Source organism: Ornithorhynchus anatinus, chromosome 2 (assembly GCF_004115215.2).
Source record: "Ornithorhynchus anatinus isolate Pmale09 chromosome 2, mOrnAna1.pri.v4, whole genome shotgun sequence".
Classification (NCBI taxonomy): domain Eukaryota; kingdom Metazoa; phylum Chordata; class Mammalia; order Monotremata; family Ornithorhynchidae; genus Ornithorhynchus; species Ornithorhynchus anatinus.
The window spans coordinates 17,740,889-17,759,808 of NC_041729.1; the positions used below are offsets into that span (position 1 = coordinate 17,740,889).

Here is an 18,920-nt window from a genome sequence, read left to right on the forward strand (position 1 = left end):
AGAGAGAGGACGAAAAAGGGGCTAAGGTGAAGAAAAGTGGACGTGAGGGAGCAAGGGCGGAAGGGAAAGGGGGCCTGAGGCGACGAAGGGAGGGGGAGGGAGGGCGCGCGGCAGCGGCAAAGGGGCGGGGCCTGCGGCCGTCTTCGCCTTTGAGCGGTCGAGGCCCGAGACCGTGACGTCACGAGCTCCCGCCCTGGAGCCGAGGAGCCGAAGAGCCGAAGACTCAGGAACCGGCGAGCCGAGGAGTCGAAGAGCCGGGGAGCCGAGGAGCCGAAGAGCCGGGGAGCCGAGGAGCCGGGGAGCCGAAAAGCCGAAGAGCCGAGGAGCCGAAGAGCCGAGGAGGCGGGTCCGCTGCTGCAGTGGGGCAGGTGGCGGCGGCGGCTGAGGTGGCAGCGGGAGCCTCGGAGCTTCGGCCGGGCCGGCGGCGGCACCACCGTCCTCACCACCACCGTCCTCACCACCACCGTCCCCCCAACGGTGAGCGGGGTCGGGGTGACCGCCCTCCTTCCTTCCCCGGGCGCCGCGGGTTGCCTCCTTCCCGCCCTGGTCGGGGCCCGCCGTCCTGGGGGGGTGTGTGGGTGTGGGTGTGGGTGTGGTGTGGGTGTGGTGTGGTGTGGGGGGATGGTGCTGGGCGGGATCCCCGGGCCCCTCGGGGGGCGTCCTCGGCGGGGAGCGGGTGAGGCCCTCCCTCCCTCCCTCCCTCCCCGAGCCGTGGGCGCGCCCCGGGCCCTCTTGGCCCCTCTCACCGTGCGGATCCTCCCCCCAACCCGCCCCAAGATCTGAGCCCTGAGATCTCCCGCTGTCGTTTGGACTGGGAGCCCGTCGTGGGGCAGGGACGGTCTCTCTTAATTCTCCATTCCCAGCGCTCTGCACAGAGTAAGCGCTCAATTAATAATAATGATCTCCCCCGATTAGACTGTAAGCCCGTCAGTGGGCAGGGATGGTCTCTATCGGTTGCCGGACTGTCCATTCCCAGCGCTTAGTCCTGTGCTCTGCACACAGTAAGCGCTCAATAAATACTATTGAATGAACGAATGAATTAATTAATACGATTGGAGGAATGACCCTTCATCGTCCTTCCGCCACAACGGGCCTGGGGTGGGGACTTCGCCCCCGGGAGGGTCTGGGGCAACCCCTGGGCCGCCTCCTGCCCCTGCCCCTGCCCCTGCTCCAGCTCCTGCCCCTGCTCCAGCTCCTGCCCCTGCTCCAGCTCCTGCCCCTGCCCCTGCCTCTGCTCCATCCCCTGCTCCAGCTCCTGCCCCTGCTCCAGCTCCAGCTCCTGCCCCTGCCCCTGCCCCTGCCCCTGCTCCAGCTCCTGCCCCTGCTCCATCCCCTGCTCCAGCTCTTGCCCCTGCTCCAGCTGTTGCCCCTGCTCCTGCTCCTGCTCCAGCTCCAGCTCCTGCCCCAGCTCCTGCCCCTGCCCCTGCTCCAGCTCCTGCCCCGGCTCCTGTCCAGCTCCTGCCCCTGCCCCTGCCAGCCGGGCAGCAGGACATGCTGGGCACCGGGGCCGTCCTTCCTCGGCTGCTCGGGGGTCCTGGGGGAGGCCGATGGCAGGTGGTGGCCTTGCCGGCTTGGATGGGGCCCAGGCTCCCTGGCCCGTTCTTTTGTCTCCCTTCCCAAATAGCTCACCTCCTCCAGGAGGCCTTCCCACACTGAGCCCCTCTTTCCCTCTGCTCCCCCTCCTCTGCTTTTCCCCCTTCCCCTCCGCTCAGCGCTGTGCTCATTTCTATATATTATTTATGACCCTATTTAAAAATAAAAAAAGAATTGTGGTATTTTTTAAGTGCTTACTATTTGCAAAGCACTGTTCTAAGCGCTGGGGGATACAAGGTGATCAGATTGTCCCACGTGGGGCTCACAGTTTTAATCCCCATTTGACAGATGAGGTAACAGGCACAGAGAAGTTAAGTGACTTGCCCAAGGTCACACAGCTGACTAGTGGCGGAGCTGGGATTAGAACCCGTGACCTCTGACTCCCAAGCCTGTGCTCTTTCCACTGAGCCAGGCTGCTTCTGGTGGAGGCTCCCCTGATTCTATTTATCTTGACGATGTTGTCTTCTTTTGTTTTGCTTTGCTGTCTGTCTCCCCCGTTTAATAATAATAATGATGGTATTTAATTATAATAATGTTGGTATTTGTTAAGCACTTACTATGTGCAGAGCACTGTTCTGAGTGCTGGGGTAGATACAGGGTAATCAGATTGTCCCACTTGAGGCTCATAGTCTTAATCTCCATTTGACAGATGAGGTCACTGAGGCACAGAGAAGTTAAGTGACTTGCCCACAGTCACACAGCTGACAAGTGGCAAAGCTGGAATTCGAACCCATGACTGCTGACTCCCAAGCCTGGGCTCTTTCCAATGAGCCACTCTACTTCCCATAATTGAAGTGCTTACTATGTGCAGAGCACTGTTTTAAGCGCTGGAGTAGATACAGGGTCATCAGATTGTCCCATGTGGGGCTCACATTTTTTCATCCCCATTTTTACAGATGAGGTCACTGGCCCAGAGAAGTGAAGTGACTTGCCAAAGGCCACACAGCAGACAAGTGGCGGAGTCGGGATTAGAACCCACGACCTCTGACTTCCAAACCCGTGCTCTTTCCATTGAGCCATGCTGCTTCTCTAAAAAGAAGAATGATGGTATTTGTTAAGTGCTTACTGTGTGCCAGGCACTCTACTGAGTGCTGGGGTGGATACAAGCAAATTGGTTTGGATACAGTCCAGGTCCCACGTGGGGCTGCACAGTCTCAACCCCCATTTGACAGATTGAGGGAACTGAGGCACAGAGAAGTGAAGTGACTTGCCTAAGGTCACACAGTTGTCTGTCTCCCCCATTTAGACTGTGAGTCCGTTGTTGGGCATGGATCGTCTCTGTTGCTGAATTGAATATTCCAAGCACTTAGTCCAGCGCTGTGCACATGGTCAGCGCTTAATCAATACGATTGAATGAATGAATAAATGAGTGAGTGAAGTGGCAATCGGAATTAGAACCCATGACCTTTGACTCCCAGACCCGTGCTGTGCACACTACACCATGCGGATGACATTTGCTCAAGCGTTCTTTTGAAATCTGTTCCTCCGATCCTTAAAACTCCATCTTTAAAATTGTGGTTGGGATTTGGGCTGCACTTTCAGCTGCCTGTGTCTCGGCTTTATCCACCAGTAGTTGCCCTTTTTGGCAAGAGTCCAGCCACCTCCTCTGTTTCCCTTCCCTCCTTCCCACCTTTTCATTGGTCACCTCTTTGGAGTGAAGGAATGAAGATTCCTGGCTGCCTTAAAACTTCAATCTGAGTCCTACTGACAGAGAGGCAGCCAGTGGCTGCCGGGATATTTCTAATTAGAAATCTTTGAATTGATTTTCTGTGCTACAAAGAAACAAGCTCCCATGGGGAGCAAAACCTATTTTTATGGAAGTAAAAACTAAAATTAAAAAACCAAGTAGTGGGAGGAATGAGGGGACATACAGGCAGATGGACTAATCTTTAGAGTATTATTCAAAGAAACTAATGCAAATTAGTGGATGTTTTTCTTTTACTGGGAAAATTTGCCCGTGAAGAGAAATTGTTTTGTGTTTTTTCCAAAGTACAGAAATGGAAAATTAGGAAATGTTTTTATCTGAGAGAATAAAAGTCTTTAACTTGTTGGGCACTTAATAATAGTATTAATTATTATGGTATTTGTTAAGCACTTACTATGTGCCAGGCACTGTACTAAGCACTGGGGTAGATACAAGATAATTGGGTTGGACACTGTCCCTGTTCATTCATTTAGTCGTATTTTTTGAGTGCTTACTGTGTGCGGAGCACTGTACTAAGCGCTTGGAAAGTACAATTCGGCAACAGATAATAGTAATGTTGATATTAAGCGCTTACTATGTGCCAAACAGTGTTCTAAGCGCTGGGGTAGATACAAGGTAATCAGGTTGTGCCGTGTGGGGTCACAGTCTTAATTCCCATTTTACAGATTAGGTAACTGAGGCACAGAGAAGTTAAGTGACTTGCCCATGGTCATACAGCTGGAGACAATCCCTACCCAACAACGGGGTCACAGTCTAGACGGGGGAGACAGACAAAACAAAAACAAGTAGGCAAGTAGATAAGGCTCTCAGTCTTAATCCCCATTTTACAGGTGAGGGAACTGAGGCACAGAGAAGTTAAATGCCTTGCCCCAGGTCACACCATTATGTTTTGGCAGGGGTTTAGGGTCATTGTATCTACTGCAACACAGTACTTCAAAGTTTGATACTTGTTGTCACTAAAGCCAGCAGTGGGGGTGGGATTTTTAGAGTTGTTTCGGACTAGCCATATCAGAAATAAGTAGAAAGGAGACAGACTTTATCCCAGAAAGTGGGTAGCTGTTGTGGTATGAAGCATAGACCTTGGGAACTCGCCACTGATCAGGACATTATTATTTGTAAGCATTTATTCAATATCTTTGCTCTGCCTGGGGCATCCTTGTAACTGAAATTTGCATTTGTGTCCTGTTCGGGTAATTGTACTCTCAGCTATTTAATGGAAGTCTGCATTTACCTCCCTTCTTTGGGTTTTAAAGTCACAGGCCTACAATAAATATATTGATTTTGAAGCAGTCCATCATCATAATAATAGTGCTATTTGTTAAGCACTTACTATGTGCCAGGCACTGTACTAAGCCCTGGGGTAGATTCAAGCCAATCGGTTCGACCCAATCTCTATCCTACATGGAGCGCACAGTTTTGAGCCCCATTTTATAGATGAAGGAACTGAGGCACAGAGAAGTGACTTGCCCAAAGTCACACAGCAGACAAGTGATGAAGTGGAGTTTAGAACCCAGGTCCTTCTGCCTCCCAGGCCCTTGCTTTATCCATTAGGCCATGCTATGGACACTCTTAGGCAGTAGTAACCTTGTGGCCAACAGTGCTGGGTTTAAATTCTTTCAGGAGAAGTGTAGTTTTAGGGATTCTTAAATCCACTAAAGTGACATATATTTTTAGATGCGGAACTCAAAGTTCTTCACAAATTTTAAATAAGAATTCAGATTTGAATTAGTGAAACAGAGGAAGGAAATTTTAGGTCGGCAGAGGCATCTGAGTTAATATCCTTTCCTTGGCAGCAAGTACCAAGGTGATCCCTAGCCTTATTAGTGTTGCCTTTCGTCCAGACATCATTTCCAGGAGGTCAGGTTTCCTTCAGCAGTGAAGGAATGGACTCAAAGGATGGCATTTGGAGGAAAGCAGAACCCCTACTTAGGATTTTTCCTTTGAGAATCTTGTCTGGTTTTGACTCTTAAATGGTTGAGAGATTGTGGCCCTTCAGATCAAATCTCCTAATCCATTGAATTTCACATTGAAATCCCCTAGATTATCCTTTTTTCCACCTCCTCAGAGATCCTCTATTACTGTCTCAGGAATTCTTATTGGAATGCTGGCCACAATTTTATGGCTTCATATACTCTGAATAATTTCCCGTAAAAAAGCATAAGAACTAACTCACTTGTTCTACATTCAGATTAGACGGTTTGTCTGTTTCTGGGAAGTGTAGTGATTTCATCTAAATTCTCCTTTAGGAATCTGTTCAGTTCATTCCCACTGTAGCCGCCAAGGCTTTGTCTTCTCTGAAAGATTTAGGTCAAAAGGATCCAGATGTTCAGCACATGCAAGTTCCCTAAAGCTTGAAAATAATGGGAAAAAATAGTGCAATTTTATTTCCTTACTGTTTGGGTGAGTTTCTTGAATCACGCAAGTACCGTGATAATAGCGCATAAAAGATCTGAAAATCTTGGCAGATTTTTTTCTTCCAGGAATGGTAAGCAATATTAGGGATGCTTGGCTGAATGCTTTTAATCAACTACTTCCAACCACTACCCTAAATCTCTTCCTGCCTTCCCTCCCCTAAAAAAAAAACAAACCTTGTATGTCTGGAGACACTGTGTTCTCCAGGGTCATGAGCCAGAAACTTACTCATGATGCAACTCTTCTTTTCTGGGCTTGTGGCGTGCTCATGCATTTTACAGCCAGTTTAGTTCTGAGTGTTTTGCAGTCTGGTTGCAAGAAGGATCTTTTCATTAGTATTCTTTTATATCTGGTGGGACTCAAAGAAGTTCTGTGTGTCTTCACATAAAAACAGATGGGTAATTCGTTTTTGGTTTTTGTTTTTTTTTTTTGGAAACCTTCTTAGGGCAAGAGTGGGTTGCCTAGGCTTGTTGTTTTGTTACTTTGACCCTAGGAAAGGAGTCTGAAAGTAGAGTTTCTCTTTTCTACTGATTTTGTAATGAAAGAAATACAGGCTTTTTAATTCCCAGCTTGTTGACTTGTAGTATGTGTTTAGTCTTGCCCGAAAAGCCTTTACTTTTAAAACTGCGAATATTCTTTGGAACCTACTCTTCCCTTTAGTGATGCACCTTTTAAGGAAAATCCAGGAATTTTCTGGAGGAGTTATTTTCCTCCTTTTAAAATGCTTTCTGAACCATTGGGATTTTTAAAAAAATAACTCCTACTTTCCACTCTCCAAATCCATGTAATAAAAATTCTAATAAAAACATCACAGTGCTGATAGCATTTCTGACATGCTCTTGGAGATACTACCATGAATGACTCTTGAGGAAAGCTTATTCGTAAAAATAGTTAAGGAGTAGCACGCATAATCTTTTCTGGTACAGGATTTCCCTTGTGAGTCTGAGAAAACGAAAGCTTTAGATTCACTGGCTAGCTTTGGTAAGCAGGAGCTTCCCCTCTGAGGTACCCGAATATATTTTCTTGACTTTTTTTTACTTACCTGGAAGACCTGGTTTGTTCTCTTACTTTGTGAACCAGTGGTGGGCAATCTAACTTCTTTTGTTGAATACTATGCCCCCAAAAGCAGGTAGTCATCCTGTTCAATGACATTTCTTAAGAGAGTTTGAAAGTATAGACCTGAGAAAAGGACTAATGATTTTTAATTGAGAGTTCTCTGTGATGTGCAATGTCTTCCTTGTTTTCCTGGATCCCCAACCTCTGGGGCTTCCCAAGTGAGCTCTTTTCACAAAGAAATGGCTTTATCTCTGTCTTCAAATCGGTTTGTGAATCAATCAGTGGTATTTATTGAGCGCTTACTGTCCGCAGAATCCTGTACTAAGCAATTGGGAGAGTACAATAGAGCAAAGTTGGTAGATACATTCTCTTCCCACAGCGAGCTCATAGTCTAGAGGGGGAGACAGTATATGTCAGTTACAGTTATGGATGTTGTATGCCCTTATTTACATGTGTACCATTCCTAGTCCAGAGAGTTATTCTGATGTGATTTCTTTGTAAATATATGTATATATTTATTTGTAAATCCTAGCCTTTAATATACCATCATGACAAAAACAGTATACAATTATGTGCAAACAAATCCAAGATCCAAAGGTGACTGCCCTTGGGAAGTACTTACAGATGATCGTGGTGGGTGAAGTGTCCTATAAAAAACACTTCCATGTCAAAAAAATGTCACCCTTGCTACTTCTGACCCAACCTTTTAGCATGACTCCTTTGCCTTTGCTTTAGTTTGACTCCTTTACTTAAGCTTTAGCCCATCTGGATCTAGGAGGCGAAAAGGTTAACTTTGACTCTGAACTGCTGAGTCTCAATCCCTAATTTATCTTTCTGGATGGAATGGGAATTGTTTCCTCCCTGTATTCCTTTTCAGAGATTTAGCCATGGAATAGGTGTATGGAACACCAAACTGCATAAAATCAAAGTGAAAGAAATCCCCTATAAAAAACAGGAATAGCAGCAACAACAGTATGTATTGCATGTGTAGTGGATGTTAGACACTATGGTTACTATTTTAGAAGTCAATGACCTCAAAAAAATTTTTAGTCTGAGACAGTGAGCGTACACCCGGTTTGGGTAGGAAAAATTTAGCCACTGGGACCAGCCTTTTTTTTTTTTTTTAAAAAAAAAAAGAAACAGTTCATTGCAACTCAAAACTTATGATTTTTGAAGTGTTGAATAACCAGCACTGAACAGGAACAACTACACTCTCAGCATCAAAACTCGCCCTTTGCCATTAGTAAACTTTGGTCTTCCTTTCAGTTTTCAGTTAGTAAATTGGTCTTTCCCTCTATTAGTTAAAATGAGAATTCTTTTAAGTCCTGTTTAAAGTGCTGGACTTTTGAAAATACAGTGAAACCACTACTAGTGACAAGTCAAAATAACTCCTTATAGTTTGGAGTTTGAATTTTTTTTTTTAGAATTATTGAAAATCTAATACAAACCAGTGTGGGTAGTTTTATCTTGTAAGACTGGAAAAAGGCCATCAAAATAAATGCTTCTGTCTAGGATGACTAATCTATAAAAAGATTATCAGACAGCATTTTCCGGGACTGACGTCAGCTTTTTGGGAAGTGTGACACCTTCTTTCAAATTAGCTAACAGGCCTGCGTAAGCATAAGTAAATTAGAAGTAGCCTTTTTTTCTTAAGTTAGGTGAGTACATTAATCGTGGTCCATTGGGCAGAATAACAGCCTATTTTGCTGAAGCTAAGATTACTTCTTAGGGATCTATATGAGATGAATTCAGGCCTCTTCATGTCAAACAAACAAAAGTTTAGAATAAAAAGTTTCTTCATGATACAAGAAGTAACTTCAGCCTATTAACAGAAGGCAGACAACAATTTGCCAGTACTGTTTTCCTGTGAAAATTGGGAAGAACAGATTTTTAGCTTGTCTTGACAGCCTCATCTTTTCTTAGTTGATGCTCTTAGTTTTGTCTTTAAGTTCAGAAATTTTCATAAAGCATTTTTAATCACTTATCTCCCCTTATTCAACAGTTCAGTTACTGTCAGTTCCTGGGTCAAGCTCTTTCTTTGGTGAGGTGTTAAACCTAGTAATTTGGTCCCTTCAGAATTGCTTTCCAAGAAAATAGTGTGCATTGACAGTAGCTGGAAATTTGCAGAAGCTTTGTGAAAGAGGAACAAAATGGCTTTAATTTTCCCTGCCTCCCCCTCTCCACTGATCCATTTATCCCCCCAAATTCATTCACACATTTCTTTTTTTAGATGGAAAATCTTTAAGTTCATTTTTGCTACTCTGAATGTCTAGAGCACAAATCATCTCAGAAATTGAGCTGACCAAAGAAACCCATTGTTACTGATAATTATGGTTGCTTCTTGTTTCAAGATGGCTGAATGTCCCAACTTGCCCTCTCTTGGTGGTTTAGAGCCTGTTTGTTACTGCTGTAGCTTCTGGAGTTATGCGTACAGATTGTATTGTATTGTGCACTCTGTCATACACACTTGAAAAATGCATCTGGTTGCCAAATAGATAGCTGCTTGTCAGTGGGCTATATATGCCAGTTAAATACCCAGCTGTAATTTTGTTCTTACTGTTCATCTTGAACTTTAGAAATTAAATCATTAACTAGTTTGAGGCAGGCAAGGGTGCAGCACATTGCGAAGTGCATTGTGTGGTCTTTGCCCGTGTTTGTCAGCCAGGAACAAGGTCTCCTGATTCCTAGAGCAGTGATCTTTGTACTGCACTGACCACACACTTTACTCCGTGCCCCAGTTGGATTATGCCTGGTGAGGAGAGAATGTGAATGGCATCTAATGAAAGATGCCATCACTTAGAGAATAATAGTAATTGTGGTATTTGTTAAGTTCTTCCTCTGTGCCAAGCACCGGACTGAGCGCTGGGGTCAATACAAGCAGATTGGATTGGACACCGTCCCTGTCCCATGTGGGTCTCACGGTCTCAACCCCCATTTTACAGATGTGGTAACAGAGGCACAGAGGAGTGAAGTGACTTTCGCAATCCCACACATCCAAGTGGCGGAGCCAGGATTAGAACTCATGACCTTCTTCCTCCCAGGCCCAGGCTCTATGCACTGCACCATGCTGCTTCCCATGGTCTGCTTTTCATTGAATTTTTGCCCTTAAAGGGAAGTATTTTAAAATCCCTCTTTACTCTCTGGTATTTGTCCTGTATCGATCACAAACTAAGCACTTAAAAATACCACAATTATTATTATTTTAGTTGCCAGGAATCTTGTTCATTCCTAATCTTTATTTGCATTATTTTAAAGTAGTCAGTTGAGCCCAGAGTACTAAATTGATTTTTAGGAAGATACGTATAAGAAGCAGCATTGCTCAGTGGAAAGAGCCCGGGTTTGGGAGTCGGAGGTCATGGGTTCTAATCCCGGATCCACCGCTTGCCAGCTGTGTGACTTTGGGCCAGTCAGTTAACTTCTCTGTGCCTCAGTTACCCCATCTGTAAAATGGGGATTAAAACTGTGAGCCCCACGTGGGACAGCCTGATTTCCTTGTATCCCCCAGCGCTTAGAACAGTGCTTTGCACATAGTAAATGCTTAACAAATGCCACCATTATTTTATTATTATTATTACGTATATTAAAATGCTTGTCAAAAAGAATGCTATATATTTTGGCAATCTTACTGCTTCGTTTTTAAATGACTATTGGTCATATAACCTACTATGACACTCCCTTAGCAATTTTGATAGCCAGCACTCCTGTTCTCTGCTGAGTGTAATGCTTAATTATTCCATTCCAAAACCTTGTCATCAATCGGTCGTATTTATTGAGCTCTTACTATGCGCAGAGCACTGTACTAAGTGCTTGGAGAGTATACTCTAACAGAATTGACAGACACGTGCCTTACCCATTATGACCTTGCAGTCTAGAGTGGGAGACAACAATAATATAAATAAATCTTGTAAGAAAGATTGGTATGGTGGATCTTAACACTAAAGCAGCAGGTGATGAGGAGATGCCTTGGGAGAAGTAGAAGTCAAATGGTGTGGCATTTGAACTATTACTTTTACAATTTTAACTTCAGGATCTTTCTCCCTCATTCCTTCTTTTTTATTCTTTCTTATCCACAGTTAATTATTTGCAAAATGCTTTTCAATCCATATTAAGTTAATTATTTCAGGATTTACAAGTCAGTAAATTTGTCCTCCCCTAGGTTATGTAACTGAATAGATGCTTCTGTGGTCACAAAAACATCGTTGCCCAAATAATTAAATTGTGAACCCCTTGGGCAGAAATGCATCTTTATTGTACATTCCTTAACAGAGTGCTATGCCACAGTCACTTCACCTGTAAATGGGTTTGCACCAAAAAAAAATTCTTGGATGCTATTTACCTTGCGCTGTACTTCTGTCTCCCTTCTTGCTTATTGCACCCACTGCCCTATTGGGAACATGATTGGCCAGGGCTAGGGGAGTGCAAGTTGGTGCAGCCAGTCAATCGTTGGTATTTTCTGAGAGCTTACCATGATCAGAGCACTGCACTAAGGTTTGGGAGAGTACACTAGGAGTCCATAGCCACGACCATAGCCTGCCCTCAAGGAGCTCACAGTCTATTGGAAACTACTTGCCCAGGGTCTCCATCCTTAAACCTTTGTGACTGAACTGAGGCTCATCTGTCATTTACAAGGAGAGACTCCATCATCACATTCCTTAGTGCCTGGGACCACTGTCTGCACACAAGGGCTTAGGAAATCCTGATGTTGAAAGACCATAGGAGCAATACTAGAAACCTCGTAACTTTAGAAAATAGAATGTTTCTTAGTTGGTCTCTTTCTGTACCTGAGGATTCTTGTGTAGGCAAGGTCCTGTATTGACAAAACATCAGTTATTGTGGATTCTTTCCTAATCTCTCCTCATTTTATTCTGCTTCATTTTATATATAAATGATATATGTATATATCAGGATAAAGATGTCATCTGTTGTATTGTTGGGCTTCTGCCGTATTTATCCTGATCCTTAGAGGTGGTGAACTGCCAAAGTTTGTTACAGGAATTTACTACTATTGAAACTCTAAGACTGGTTTTTGGTGCCCATGAAAGGAGGGTTATCTGAAAAGTGTCACCCATTGCCCATTTTTCTTCTCCAGGGTATTAGACATCCACTACAGTAGTCTAAAAAGACTTACTTTTTTTTCTTTTTTAAACCCATCTCATCCTCCTCTTCTGCAAGCCTTTTAGCATTGTGGCCTAGCGAATGGAGCATGGGCCTGGTATACAGAAGTCTTGGGTTCTAATCCTGATTATGCCACTTGCCTTCTGTGTGACCTCAGGCAAGTCTCTTAACTTCTCTGGGACACAGTTCCTTCTTCTGTAAAATGGGGACTCAATACCTGTTCTCCTTCCTACTTAGAGTGCCCCGATGGGATCTGATGATCTTGTATCTACCCCAGGACTTAGTATAGTGCACATTGTGCTTAAATACTACAATTTATTATTATTGTTGTTATTATTCTCTCACTCAGTTCCTTGCTTTTGTACTGGTTTCCTGACTCAAAGGAAAATTGTGTAGTGCTGCCTCCATCCAGACAATTCTTTCCCCAGCCTAAACTTCAGACTTTATCTCTGGTAATATATCCCTTAAACCTGCCAAATGGCATCCATCAGCTTTCTTGCATCTTTTAATGCACTTTCTAACTGTATGTGTTGCAAACTCCACATTTCCACTGCATTTTGAAATGTGACATTTGTATGTTGCATACTATATTTCTCAATATTTGCTTTCTCTTTCCATTGTGTCATAAATTTATCAGAGCAGTGGCTTATTCCATGCTCAAATAGCCAGAATAATGGATTTAATAATACTGAATTATGCAGTTTCTTAGACAAGAATATTCTAGATTAATTCCCACTCAAACCAGGGCCTTCAGGCCATTTATGAGCTGTGAAAGGCTCCCATCTGAACCACAGAAAAGCTGAAAAAATGTCTGTCCCAGCCATTGCAGGGAGGCCCCCTCCCCATTTTTTCCCCCACCTCTCCTTCCTTCCCTCCCTCCCTCCTTGCCCCCATATCAGGGACTAGGGCAAAGAATGAAGATACAGGATCTAGTGGGACCTGGGATAACAAACTGGTAATTATCCTAGGTAATTCACAAGATAAGCTTCTCTGTGTACTTGTTTTAAATTTGTACCCTGGAAAATGTAGTGTTATCAGAAAATCTAATTAGTAGGTGATTTCATATTTACTCCTGTTGTGTGCACCTCAGCTGATGGATGGTGGTAACTGAAAATTTGGCCTGTGGCTCTATAGTCCTCAACTTGATTAAAAAAAAAAAGAGGGAGAGAGATCCTCCAGGCCTTTGGTGTTGTGAAACCCTTCTGATAATATCCCCTTTGGTAGCTCAGATGGAGAGGGGGTGGGAAAGAAACAATCAGAGAGTAATTTGATTAAAAACCACAACATAAAATTTTTGAGGTGTGTGGGTTAATTTGCATGGCTTAAAAACACACATGCATACTCTCCCTTGAAAACCCAATCATATCCAATGGTTTTTCTTATGTTTAGGAACATAAGTTCCAGATTGCTTTGCCCTTAGGAGTAGTTTTCAGGGACTTATGGTTCCTTGAACTGTCAACAGCAGATGCTTGGGAGCTTTGAGTTTGAATAATATGTGTTACTTCCAGTTAAGTGATTTTATTAATAGTTAAATTGTTGCGTGGGATTGTAGATTTGCCCCATACTGCTCTGGTTTATAGGTTGTTAGCAGAGATTGGGAAGTTGCTTTTAACTGACTCGCAAGTCTTATGGCACTCAGAGAATAATATGTAAATCAGTAAATATGGTAATTAGTTGCTATTGCCTCACTTTTTAGTTCCCACTCCTAGGCCTACAAGAAGAAAGGTTTGAATGAAGAAAGATTTGACATTTATTCAAAAGACTTTTTATACCATGTATGTGAAAGTACGCATTTCAACACAAAGGGGAAAAATAATATATCCTATCACCTTTATGTAGATACAGATAAGTGTGGAAAACTACTAGAATGTTGTTTTCTGGTGGCATGTGAGTGAAAATGAATTTTGGAGGCAGAAGCAGATCATGTTACTTTTAGCTTGTTTGGAAGTCTGCTATGTTGAAGCAAACAAATGACACAGCAGATACTTGTATATCTTGTGACTTCAGGGAAGAGGATTAAAATATGAATGAGCTTCCTAAACCAAGAAATAGGATATGAGAACAATTACTTCACTGTCTGCAGAAGTTTCCCCCACATTTACTTAAAAAATCAATCTTAATTTATGTGCATCTTTGTCAAAGTAGAATTTCTTTCTTTTCCATTCCTTCCATCCAAATAAAATGAACATTTATGTTAGATCATTGGTACAAGATTTTTTTAACCCCCACCCCTTGCTTCGGACAGCTTCAAATGTGTCCGCTTTTTAGTAAATGTTCTTTCTCCATTTGATGGCTTGGCAGAAAAGAGACTGTAGGAACTGAGGCACAGTGAGGATCAGTGACTTTTGTCCCTACTGTCACAATGGAAAGTGAAAGAATTGCAATGTTGCATTTGGTGCTAGGAGAAACTGATTAAATTGAGTTTAGGCTCTTCCTTACTGTAATACTGCCTTGTCTGTTTTAGAGACAGCTATTTTCTTTTACTCTTTTTTAAATAGAAGTGTGAACCTGATTTACCTTCCTGATCACATCACCCTCAACAGCTAGCTTATCTGTTTTGCCGTTTGTTTGTTTACTGGTTAGAAGTAACAGTATTAAGGGGATTCTCTTTGCAAAGCTCTGAACCAGTGATTGGAAAAAGCACATGGATAGTACCTAAGGTTTTGTTAACGATCTCTTATTCATTTCACTTTTGCCCTCACAACAATCCTGTGAGGTAACTAGCAAGGCCAGTGCTATTATCCCCATTTTGCAGTTAAGGAAACAGATTAAGTGACTTGCCCAAGGTCACACAGCCAATTGGTGGTAGAGCTGGCACTCAAACGTGGAGCCTCCTCCATTATACAGCACCTCCTCCCTGCTATTCTGGAAGACAATCGGACACAGTCCTTGGCCCTACAAGGGCTCTCCGTCTAAGAATAAGGTGGTGAGGGGATCTGGTAACAGAAACATTAAGAAGGATGAAAATAGAAACACAAAAACAACATTGAACAACGTGAAAGACAAAGCTCAGAGTCCCCCAGGTCTGGTGGGAAAGGGGACCAGGAGGGGTGTCAGAGCCCTGCTGTCCAGGTGATCCAGAGCACAGTTACAACCAAAGCCTTCTGAGCGCTCTCAAATTTATGGAAATCTCTTGCTGCTGCTGCTTGAACTTTTCATAGCCCCCGAGGCTCAGGGGTCACTGGGTGCGACAGCCCATGAAGGCCTGGTTGGAGATGGCAGGTGTTTCTGGGGGATTTGCAGGGTCAGATGGGAAGCCGAGGGGAATGCTACTGCAGGTAGAGTCCCTTGCAGCCCCCGCAAACTTTGCTTTTTGTTTTTATAATATGTATTTAAACTCTTAATAAAATCCATGGATGGATTGATCAAGACTGTAGACTAAACTCATTATTGGCAGGAAGTGTGTCTTCTAATTCTGATATATTGTACTCTCTCTAGCATTTAGTACAGTGCTCTGCACATAGTAAGTGCTCAGTAAATATGATTGATCTTATAATAATGACAATTGTGGTGTGTAAGTGCTTACTATCTGCCAGACACTATATTAAGTTCTGGGGTGAATGCAAGCAAATCGGTTTGGACACAGTCCTTGTCCCACATGGGGCAGACAGTCTTAATCCCCATTTAACAGAAGAGATAACTGAGGCACAGAGAAGTGAAGTGATTTGCCCAAAGTCACATAGACAAGTGGCAGACCCTGTCCCGAGAAGCCTATAGTGAGCCTTTAGTTACTCCTTGGTGTGGTTGGTTGAGTCAGGGTTGAAAGTACTCTGTATGAGCCTTTCCCCATCACTGAGAGAGGAAAGCAAGACTGTATCCCGTTGACCCAATTCTGTGCCTCTGTGATGCAGCAGAAAGCTGGTGTCAGAATTGCCTTATCATCCACTGGGGAACTCTTCCAGCTCAGTGGACTAACCATTAGTAAAAGTCTTTGAACAGTGTGCCACAGCGTGGAAGGGAGTGTCCGTTGGTCAGGCATGGGCACTTACCCTCACATGCATGGATAGGGTCTCAGACGGAGGCGTCCTCATCGAATATGGAGGACAGTGATTTATGTTTGATACCCCCATTAGACTGGGAGTTTTTAGAGAGTGGGATCCTACATTTCACTTCGGTATGGTCTTGAACACCTAATATCGAGCTTTGGATTATCAATATGAGGGTTTATTGAGCAACTACTCTATAAAGACCACCGTACTAAACTCTCGAACATATTCAAGAGGTAACAGACGTTGTCCCTGCCCTGAATAGTTGCCCATTAACAAAAATTGTATTTATTAGTAAAAGTAAGCTTAGCTACAAGTGATAGAAACAAAATTAGGCAATTAGGTAGTATTTATTTAAAAGTTATTTATCCCCCTCTAGACTGTAAACTCAGTATGTGTCTACCTACTCCATTGTATTGTACTCTTCCAAGGGCTTGGTACAGTGCTCTGCATATAGCAAGTACTCAATAAATACCTTCGATTAAGTGAAAGAAGTAAACAGATTAGTGCTGCGGATGACATATGGGATCACATGTTCAAGGTGATGGGAATAACTCATGAAGAGGGCTTTGCAGGTGGGAAGGGGCTGTTGGGAGGGTTTTATGTGGAAGGGAATTCCGTGCAAGGGGAAGGGCATCCAGAGAAGGTAGAGTAGAGGCGGTATAATCGGGAGAGTAGTTCATAAGGAGTGTGAGCTGGGGTGTTGCTAGAGACAGGAGCACATGGGTAAGAAGGATATCTCTAGTGGAAAGCCTTAAATCCAATGGTTAGGATGTTCTATTTGATGAAAATTGGAAGGGGGTGTCATCAAGGATTTTACAGAGCTTTAGCATTTATTAAACACTTTATGCCAAGCACTGTGCTTATCACTGGGGTAGACAGTAGATACATATTCCCACAAGAGGGGAGTGATGTGTTCTGAAGAGTGTTTTAAGAAGATGAAACAGACTACTATTTAAAGGATGGCTAGAAGAGGGAAGATGCTGGAGGCAGGGAAACCAGTGAGGAGGCTGAGGCAATAATCCATCTAGGAGGTTACAAGAGCTTCCACCAGAGTGGGGACTTGGAAGAGTGCTGAGGGAGGGATAATTTCAGGAAAAATGTGGAAGAAAAATGAATATTAGAGACTGAATATGGACTGTATTTATATCCAATAGTCACTGGATAAATGCTGTTGATGAGGATGGTAATCATTCTTCTCTGGGGTTTGTCTTTCAACCTCTGCCCTTTTGTTGCCAGGTTTACTTGTATTTGTAGTCCCAATCAATGGGTAGTTGCTTAAAACTGTTGCTTTTAGGCTAGTAACTGTCTTTGTAAAATGAGTTGTATTTCAGGAATAGAACCACGTTCATTGTTTCATATTATGGTCATCTCTGGGGGCCTTCCAAAGTCCATCACATCTTGAATTTTCTTTGGTAGGGGGACTTTTTTGTCCATGTTTTTTGTGGTAAAACATATGCATCCTTAGTAGATAAATTCATTTTTTTTCTGAGTAGTTTAAGAGTTAAATCTAGTTTCTACTCTTGCCAGAGAAATGCCCTTTCACCTCTGTTAGTTAAAGCAGTTGTGCAATCAATTTTCTAATGTATCCTTTGAAGTAATTCAACCTCATTAATTTACTTTAGGTGAGTGCATATCTCAAGTAATCCCAAAATTCTAAGTCAAGTTGTGCTAACTTTTTTTTTCTTTTACTTTGAAGTGTTATATACCTTTTCTGTTCAGTAACTCAGTAATATCCAATTGGAATTTGCTGACTGCCATATTGTTAAGCCAATGACTTTAAATTTGACAATTACTGTGGTGTGAAAAATCATTTTAAACTACTCAAATCTTAAGTAGAATCTTGCCAATATGCAAACCTGCTCTAGGGGAAAAGACTGTAGAGCTGAAACGAGATTTTTATTTCCCATCTTTGCGGGTTTTTTTCTTTTACAAGATAAGCAATTCTGAGGCTATGTATGTGGATTGAAAACTAAAAAGATATACTTCATCTGTATTTGTTGAGGACCTACAGCGAAGAGTACTAGACACCTGGGAACATATAATAGAAGTAAAATACACAGACCTTATCTTACCCTTGAATGGGTTACACACTAATAGGGGAAAGAAGCAGGTACAATAGATATAGTTATAATAGCATGTATACAAAAGTTAAAACAAAAGAAGGCAATTAAATAGAAACCCAGAATAGTTGGGGGAGTGAAATACCATATTTACTTATGTAATTGCCCCATGCACAATTCTGAGGAAGAAACAAAAGATTGTTTTCAGAGAAGCAGCATGGCTTAGTGGGAAGAGCACAGGCTTGGGAGTCAGAGAAAATGTCTTATAATCTCGGCTCTGCCACATGTCAGCTGTGTGTCTTTGGACAAGTCACTTAACTTTTCTGTGCCTCACATACCTCATCTGTAAAATGGGGATGAAGACTGTGAGCCCCACTGGGACAACTTGATTACCTTTATCTACCCCAGCACTTAGAAGAGTGCTTGGCACATAGTAAGTGCTTAACAAATACCATCATTATTATTATTATTTTTTGATACCTCATAATTGTAAGCAGTGATAGCAGTGTTTGCCTGATACTAAGAGGAAAGAGGTCAGAATGAGATGATGCAGCAGCAGGGAGCAGTTTCTTTTTAAAATGGACACACTTTGAGATGGATCAGATTGCAATGGATAGGGTAATAATAATGTTGGTATTTGTTAAGCGCTTACTATGTGCCGAGCACTGTTCTAAGCGCTGGGGTAGACATAGGGGAATCAGGTTGTCCCACGTGAGGCTCACAGTCTTAATCCCCATTTTACAGATGAGGGAACTGAGGCACAGAGAAGTTAAGTGACTCGCCCACAGTCACACAGCCGACAAGTGGCAGAGCTGGGATTCGAACTCATGAGCCCTGACTCCAAAGCCCATGCTCTTTCCACTGAGCCACGCTGCTTCTCTAGGGTAGTATTTTTGTTTTTGTGTTTTGCTGTTTTTCTTTTGAAATGGGAGGCTCCAGAGGAGGAAGAGGAGAAGGGAGAGGGTTTTAATTCATTGAGTGGCTATTGTG

At 43.0% G+C, this 18,920-nt stretch overlaps 1 protein-coding gene across 10 annotated transcripts in view; it reads left to right on the forward strand.

The window, feature by feature from the left end:
• Positions 1-270: 270 nt before the first annotated feature.
• Positions 271-18,920, forward strand: part of CLIP1 (CAP-Gly domain containing linker protein 1) — a 107,131-nt gene continuing 88,481 nt past the window's right edge. For 5 of the 10 annotated variants that reach the window (XM_029058589.2, XM_029058590.2, XM_029058595.2 and 2 more), the window contains exon 1: positions 271-477. The gene's annotated coding sequence lies outside the window, so the exon portion shown is untranslated. The remainder of the gene's footprint in view (positions 478-18,920) is intronic. The other 5 variants (XM_029058591.2, XM_039910431.1, XM_029058598.2 and 2 more) reach the window with 3 other exon arrangements.